Here is an 8,484-nt window from a genome sequence, read left to right on the forward strand (position 1 = left end):
GTGGGGCCAGGAGTTGGGCTCAATGATCCTGATGGGTGCCTTCCAATTCAGCACATTCCATGATGTTTCTATGATTCGATGGTCTTGTGAGCATTCCCAGTATACTTCTGGCTATAGTTAAATAAGTTCATTTAAACAACCCTCAATAATGTTACTTAGTTTATTTAACTTTTTTGGAAAATGAGGTACAGTTTTTCCAGGTATCACAACTTTAACTGCTTGATAAACTAGTAGCTGGAAGTCAAGCTACCAGGACAAGATATCAGAGGAAGATCTTTTAAGCATAATATTTTAAACTATACTTCTTTCTTAATACATAGTGTAGTGTGTGATGGTTAGATGCATGGAGTGTGAGGTTGCTGATTAACATTGAGACCAGTTAAAGCTGAGCATGTAGACATGGCTCTAGCAAATTCAGTGATTATACATACATTTTTTAATTTTTTTAAAATTTCTTTATTTAATCCTATTTTTCTTGATATGAATAATTGTCTATATTGCTATATAATATTATTCATTAATTCTCTGATTTAAAGCATACTGCAGTCTAAGAACATGATTCCCTTGACTTGAAATATTTCACATTAAGCCTAAGAATATTTGCACTTTTAAAAATTTGCAGATCTCTAAAGGAGGTCTTAACATAAATATAAAAGGGCATCGTTAGTTCCTAATTGCTAGGGTAACATTAATTACAGCTGTTGAAACCTTTACACTAAGTTTCACTGTCACTACAGTAAGATCTCCTGGCTTTAAAAATTAATTCGAACAGTATAATCCATATTATTTAAATCTCAGTTTAGTACAAAGAAGTATAATCCATTTATGGTAATACAATAACTGCTTATTCACACTTTTATGAGTGTATCTAATGAAATGCTTTAAACCTTTTTATGCAAATAGGACTTTTATATATTGATCAGATTTACTGCTTTTTGCCTTTCCTACAATTGTATGAACAAACTGCATTTTGTGCAGAATCTCCATAAATGTGCACATACCTGATTAGTAGAGTGAAATGATGAGTATACATATCTGTACTTATTGCCAACCATTTATGTTTTATTGTTTTAATTATAAGGAGCAGTCTTTGCAGTGACTGCAATACAATATTCCTAGGAAGAGCATAATTAAAAGAATTAATGTACTTTTAAATCAGACTCCAAATTAAAAGATATTAATCTGGCATTAATTTTAGGTATCACTTAGGGGAACTGATATGTATTTTAAATGCAGAGTAAACCAGAAAGTAGAAGTTACATTTCACTGTTAACTGACTGTTACATGACAAGTAAACAAGTTTAATTGTGTTATTCACCTCATTGACTTTAATGATTCAATAATAGATGTAATAGGCACCTCAGGACCAGATGGCTTAGGGAAAAAAGTCCCCATGAACTACCACTTTTTCATCTCAAGTATCTGATAAATATGTTAACTCCCTGCACTGTGATGACAGCCGGAATTTCTCACCAGCTGGCCAGTTGCTCTGCACAGTGGGTGATATCATCCTCAGCTGAATGTTGAATTCTCAGCTCTGTAGTAAGGTCGGGACTTCAGGGTTTTTCTTAAAAAACATATTTTTTTATTGATTTCACATAAACATTACAAACATTGACAAAAGGATAAGGGGGAAAGGTCTTAGGAAGGGGCAGATCAAGAGTTAAGGTTCAATACGAGCTGTACTTGTAGCAGTGCTCATGACCCCCATGCATTAGCGATGCGGGTTGAACGTGCAAAGAGAATGTGGGGCTACTGATACCTCTCATCAAGTTGTTTTACATCCCCAACCTTTTGCTCAGTATTCTGCTACGTCAAGCAGAGCCTGCTTATGATCATGCCTGGCAGACATTTCAGCCATGAAAACACTGTTTATTTCTAGCTGTCATCTGTGCTGCTGCAAAAAAAGGGCTCAGAAGAATTCCACCCCCCTCCTTTCCCAGAAATGTCAACAAAATGGACACATTGATTATCTACAGCCTGTATCAGCCAACACTGTTCAGATCTGAAGCAGTATACAGCCTACTGTCTGCCACCATTTCTTGATTTTAGCCTTGTTTTTTTAACACTTCTTGTCTACTTAGATACCACATCTGTTTTTGCCTCTGTGCAAAATACAACCATGGTAGATCCTAACAAGACAAAAGGGGTTTTTCATGTGTGTATATTCACAGACATTATTTCCCCTTTGGTCCCTGACTTCTGATTTACCTTTGTAAACTAGACCGTACTTGGTCCTGCATCAAGAAGAAATTTTGTCCTGAGTTTTGGAAGGAATACTGAAATATACATAATGAAAAGAGAAAGGAGAAAAATAAGATACAGGCGCATTAACCATCTTGTCAGTTAAGGGATTCTGAAACACAAGACAATTCTGAAAGCCCATGGTCAGCTAATTGTATGTCTACTCAAAGCCCACTTTTAAAACAAATTGGATTTTCTCAGCCACTTTGATTGCATCCAAGTTGTATTAAAATGCTATAAAATCCAGAATAAGTGGCATCACACAACTTTATTAAAAAAAAACCAAACAAACCTTTTCTTTCTTACTCACAGCATTTGTTACAAGCTATTTATCTCATTTACATGCATGATAAGTTCTTCAGCTACTGTCATAATAACAAATAAGTCTCTTATCCTACCATAATGATATGTATTTTCCCATGACAGTACATAAAGCCACTTCGTATTAATTCATTTACTCACTCAACATCACTTTGAAACAGGGTACTACTATTCTTCTGTATAAAATTCCCTGGTTTAAGTAAACAGAAACTGAAAGATACTGACAGTAATCTCCTAATCACAGGCTGAAAAACAGATCTCTTTTCTCATAACTTTTAATGAAGTATATATGTGCCAAAACAATACATCTGGAAAAGTTAGTTATCTACCAAAAGGGAAGCAGGAGCAAGCAAAAAAATTACTGAAAGCTGGTAGAGCAAAGTATTAAAGTACAAAGAAATTGATATTCTTGACACAATAAAAATCAATACAAAGATATATCAACTGTAACAAGCAATGTGTAGAAATAACAAGACAAAAAAGAAAGGAGATCGGGAATAGGAATAGTAGTATTTTAAAAACAGCGATAGAAAGAAAAAGAAATTTTTCAATTATGTCAGAATGAAAAACCCAAAAAAGTAAATCAAAATAGAAGAAATGTTCTCTACATCATTCTTCATCAAAGTAACAAAAACTCTCTTTACTCAGGTGCATAAACCAAGGTACAACATGTATAAAAAAATGTGATGGAACTACATAATGAAGAAATACTAGGCCACACTGAGAATTTACTCTTTGGCACTTCACAGCTGCATGCAGGCACAAATGCTAAATGGTCCAGAACAGTTCACTTCTCCAGAGGGGATTAATTTTTTTCTACAACAGATAACATGGAGGACTGAGATTTTTTCAGCACTTATTATGTTTCTATGACCCTCACAGTCTATATATGTTATTTTTTTCAATTCAAATTGTCTGATAGTAGACAAAGTCTGTGCAGACCAGATGGTTGCATAAACATCAGAGTGAAGATCTTATTGAAGCATTTGGGAATGCAGGTTCTTCTGGCAAAATGTTGGAAAAGTCACAGGATAGCAAATATACAAATTACATTCATTTTTTTTCTTTAAGCCTTCAAGTAAAACTCCACAGGAAGAATAATCTGGAGAACCACATATAGGCTTTGCTTTGCACAAGCTGGTTGGTTCACATCAAAGGGAAGCTAGAAGTGAATTAATACTCACACAGGACTGAGGAACAAATAAGCCAGATGCATTGTCTGGGAATATAAACAGGTACTAAAGCCAATGAATAAAACCATTTTTAGATTGCATATATCTTTCTGTAATCAAGGGATTAATCCAAACAACTATTAAGAGTGAAGTATCTATAATTTTAAATCACAAAAATATTATATTGACTTTGATTTTTTGTCAATTTGTCAGGGAAAGGATTTTGGAATTTGCAAATGGTAAGAATTAATCCAAACAAAATAAGACACCATAAGAACTACTCTCTATTCGGGAACGTACTGGATATAATTCCTCTGAAGAATGACAAACCAAAGAGTATAATCTCTTCTGAAGTTTTCCATCTCTCCTGGAATGTTCTTTATGCGAGAATACAGCATTTTCTGTGATAAATTTCAGCTTCATTTATACTGAGATGCATTTATACTGAGATGCCATACATCCCAGTCTTCCCAGCATCTGGATCAGGCATTGGACAGAAATGCCTCATACCTCTCTTTTGAAAACCACTTAGTTTTATGTCTCTTCTAAAGCACACCTGGAATTTCATTTACTGAGAAAGCAAGACATGGGTGGCAGAAAGAAAGGGGCAGAAAATTTTCCTGTCTTACTTGTACTCTGATATGGGCTCTAGATATATCTGAGGTACTTAGATTCTGAAATGCTCTTAAGTACCTTGTTAGATATCTTTGCAATCAATTTTGTTTATTGAACTCTTCCTTGTGTGGTCAGGGCAACTGTGCTGGGGTTCAAGGCTTAACCTTTCCTCCTGACTCAGCTGACTGTTCAGCTCTCAACCCCTTCCATTTTTTGGGGGATCCACCTGGCTGTAGGGTGAGCTGATTGATAAACTGATTAGAGTTACAACTAACTTGGTTATGTGTGCTTTGATCTAAGTGGTCACAAAGTTGCAGCCTTGGGCAAGAGATTATATACCTCATGGTTCGAACCCCTTCTATTGTGGGCGCTTAATTTTTTATACAATGTACAACAGCAAGCTTTTGGTTCAGTGCTCATTCACACAGGATTCAAACTTTTTAACATTATGTGTCATGGGTAAATGCTTTAAAATAATAAAAATTACTGTCATTTTTATTTCACTCTAGTTATTTTCTTCTTTCTTCCTCTGCAAGTGCTTGATATTGAAAATTTCACTTTCAGTTTCAAGAGCTCTTTGATGTCACAGTATGAAGAGGGTTAATTTTTTTTCAATGAAAAGCTATATCAATCAATCTGAATGCCTATTTTCCCCCTTCCCCAGGGACAGCATCAGAAAGAAATTATTAGGAGCACCCTCAGAATGCTACAAACAAATAAAGGTTAGCTGTGTCCTGAATTAATAACTAGTGGAATTCTACATATTTTATGGCTATGTGAATGTACACAATACACCTAAAGTGTGGAAGTTTGCCTTGTCCAAAATTTTCTACTTTTACTTTTACATTTTCTGTCTGCTGTCCGCCCAAATACTGATTATGTAGGCCTTTAGTGGCCAGCTGGGTATTGTTGGTAATTAACCTCACAGACAAGGGTAATTGCTCAATTGTCTTTGGAGAGTCTGATGGGAGAAGTCAGAGGTAGTAGCCAACCAGAAAGTGAAAAAGGAAAACTCTCCAGAGTTAATGAACAAAGTTTGTATTAGGGTCTTTTAACTTTCATTTGACAGTATATACATTTTCTCTTTCAAAACACATGTGGCCCAAAAGCCAAACTGCTATATTAGATGTTTTAAGTTTACATTAATGTGTAATATTTCTGGATATTTATGAGATAAGCATTTTATTTGCTTCCTGCCATGGTGTTTATATTTAAAGAGGAGTTTGTTTAAACTCTATGGAAGATGTAGTTACGATTAATAGTGGGAGATTTTTAATTTTATTTTAGTGATGGAAAAGCTTTCTGAAAAGATGTAATTCTGAGTGGTCAAATGTAGTCATTATGTCAGTAGAAATTCTACTAGTGTTATAAGAGAAAACTGAACAAATTTAACAGATGGTATTGAGAAAGCCAAATAATAGACTTATCTTCTAATCTGGTAACATTATGTTTTCTAGGTGCTGATAGAAAGACCTATGTAATATGAATAGAAAACAGCTGAATCTTTTCTTACAAGTGTACTTTTCTTTCCAGTCAGGATTAAACTTAGCTGAGGACTTTGGTTTCATTAATGAGGGGATCGTGGCCTTCCCAAAGTCTATGTTAAGTCCAGAAGTGTCCTGAAAGTAGCTACAGGGTGATGAGATACTGGTTACCCAGGGAGGTTGTGTTCAAGGGCAGTGTTACAGATCAGGTTGAACAAGGCCTTGAGCAACCTGGTCCAGTGGAAGCAGGGGGAGGTGGTTAGGACTGGATGATTTTTAAGGTCCATTCCAACACCCTAACATTCTATGATTCTGTGATTTTATATCATTTACTTTCAGACAATAATTTTTTTTATGGCCTGTTATTCAAATGAGGGTTTCCACAACTGACAGAATTTATGCCAGATTGCTTTTCATAAGTGGACAGGAAGGTAAGTAAATTGCCTTGAAGATCCCAGAATAATGAGTTTTAGTATCTATTAGAATGTTGCCATTTTTAACAGAGTCTATATTTTCTCAGACCAATTTTCCATATTCATGGTCTTACATCTTGCTGTGATTTTATAGAAAGATACTAATTAGTAACAGATCAATTTGAATTTGTTCATTCATACTTCACTTTGTAGTAGCCAACAAACCTGATAATATTGCTAAAGTGAATCATCATGGAGTTCAGTTTTATGAATATATTTAATAATAAAAGCAAATTATCCCAAATCCTTTAATTTCGTGACCCATCCACAGCATGTAGAAAAAATGAAATGAACCTGGAAAACTGAATTCAAAACCTAGAAATCCAGGAGTTCTATTCCTAATAAAAACAGTGCAGATATTGAAAATATTGTAGGTTAAACATGCTACATACAACATTATCTTCATTTCAGTGAGTGAGGCATTGGGTTTTCATCGTGGTGTTTGTAGTGTTAAGGGAAGGTAATTGTCATGGCCCATAGAGGCCAACCAGCTACGTTTTTCCCTGAAGACAACAGATTAAGCAAGCCATCATATTTCTGTCTTATTTTCCCTAAACTTTTCCCTCTGAGCCAGGCTCAGAGTGTGACAAAATTAATTTGGTACATGGCTGAGAATCCTTAAGCTGGCCCTATCTGGAGCATGCTAGAGAGATTTCTACCCATCAGTTTAGTTAATAAGCAGATCAAGTAACTTTTCCAGATGCAATAGACATCTTTCACAGAAAAGTCATTTTCTAAAGTCTACAGATTTTCTGCAAAGGATAACAAAGGGTTTTCATTTCACACTTACCTGTACCATGGCTCTGAGTCATCCCTATGGTATAAAGAGTTTTATACTGTGATTATCAAAACACAAAAAAGTCAGACACAGTGAACAAGTGAGATAAAACTACTAATAGAAAATAAACCAAAAACAATTCAAATCTGAAATATTTTTCAAACTAAAATTGGTAGAGGAATTGAAAAAAATAAATTGGAAATATTGCTGTTGTGTAGCATTCTAGATATAAGAAGTGATGTATACAAAGAAGTATTTAGTAAATGTTATTTCTAATTCTTTTAGCCTTAATTGTGAGGATCTTACTCATATTGAGTAGTACCTATCTGCTGAAATTTTCCAATTAATTTCACCAAGTGAGATATTTTTCACTGGTGAAGATGTGAACTCCTTTCTTTTCTGGTGTAGTGGGTTGACCCTGGCTGGATGCCAGATGTCCTCCCAAAGCCACTCTATCACGCCCCTTCACAACTTGACAAGGGGCAGAAAATATAACAAAGGGTTCATGGGTTGAAATAAGGACAGGGAGAGATCACTCACTGATCACCATCACAGGCAAAACAGGCTCAGCTTGGGGATGTTAATTGAATTTATTACTAACAAAATCAGAGCAGGATAATGAGAATAAAACAAACCTTAAAACCACCTTCCCCCCTATGCCTCCCTCCCTCCCAGGCTCTACCTCCTCCCCTGCAGCAGTGCAGGGAGATGGGGAAAGGGGGTTATGATCATTTCATCACACGTTGTTCCTGTCACTGCCCAGGGGGAGGAGTCCTTCCCCTGCTCCAGTGAGGGGTCCCTCCCGTGGGACACAGTTCTCTGTGATCTCCACTATTAGTCCATCCCACGGGCAACAGCTCTTCACAATCTGTTCCAATGTGGGTCCCTTCCCATGGGATACAGTCCTTCAGGCACAGCCTGCTCCAGCGTGGTTACCTCACAGGGTCACAAGGAAACCTGCTTCCACGTGGCTTCCTCTCTCCACGGGTCTGCAGATCTCAGACAGGAGCCTGCACTAGCACAGGCTTCTCATTCGTTCACAGGCTCCTCTCAGGCATCCGCCTGCTCCAACGTGGGTTTCTCCATGGGCTGCAGGTGGATCTCTGCACTCCCATTGACCTCTATGGGGTGTAGGGACACAGCTGCCTCACCGTGGTCTGCACTTCGAGCTCAGCTTTGGCACCTCCTCTCCCTCCTTCTCCACTGATCTTGGTGTCTTCAGAGCTGTTCCTCTCACATATTCCCACTCCTCTCTTTTCTGAGAGCAACTAAATTTTTTCAATAACTTTTTTCCCTTCTTAAATATGCCATGACAGGGGCATTACTATCATTCCTGATTGGCTTGGTCTTGGCCAGCGGTGGGATCATCCTGGAGCCAGCTGGCATTGACTCTGCCA

This window comes from Corvus brachyrhynchos, unplaced genomic scaffold (assembly GCF_000691975.1).
Source record: "Corvus brachyrhynchos isolate BGI_N302 unplaced genomic scaffold, ASM69197v1 scaffold92, whole genome shotgun sequence".
NCBI lineage: Eukaryota > Metazoa > Chordata > Aves > Passeriformes > Corvidae > Corvus > Corvus brachyrhynchos.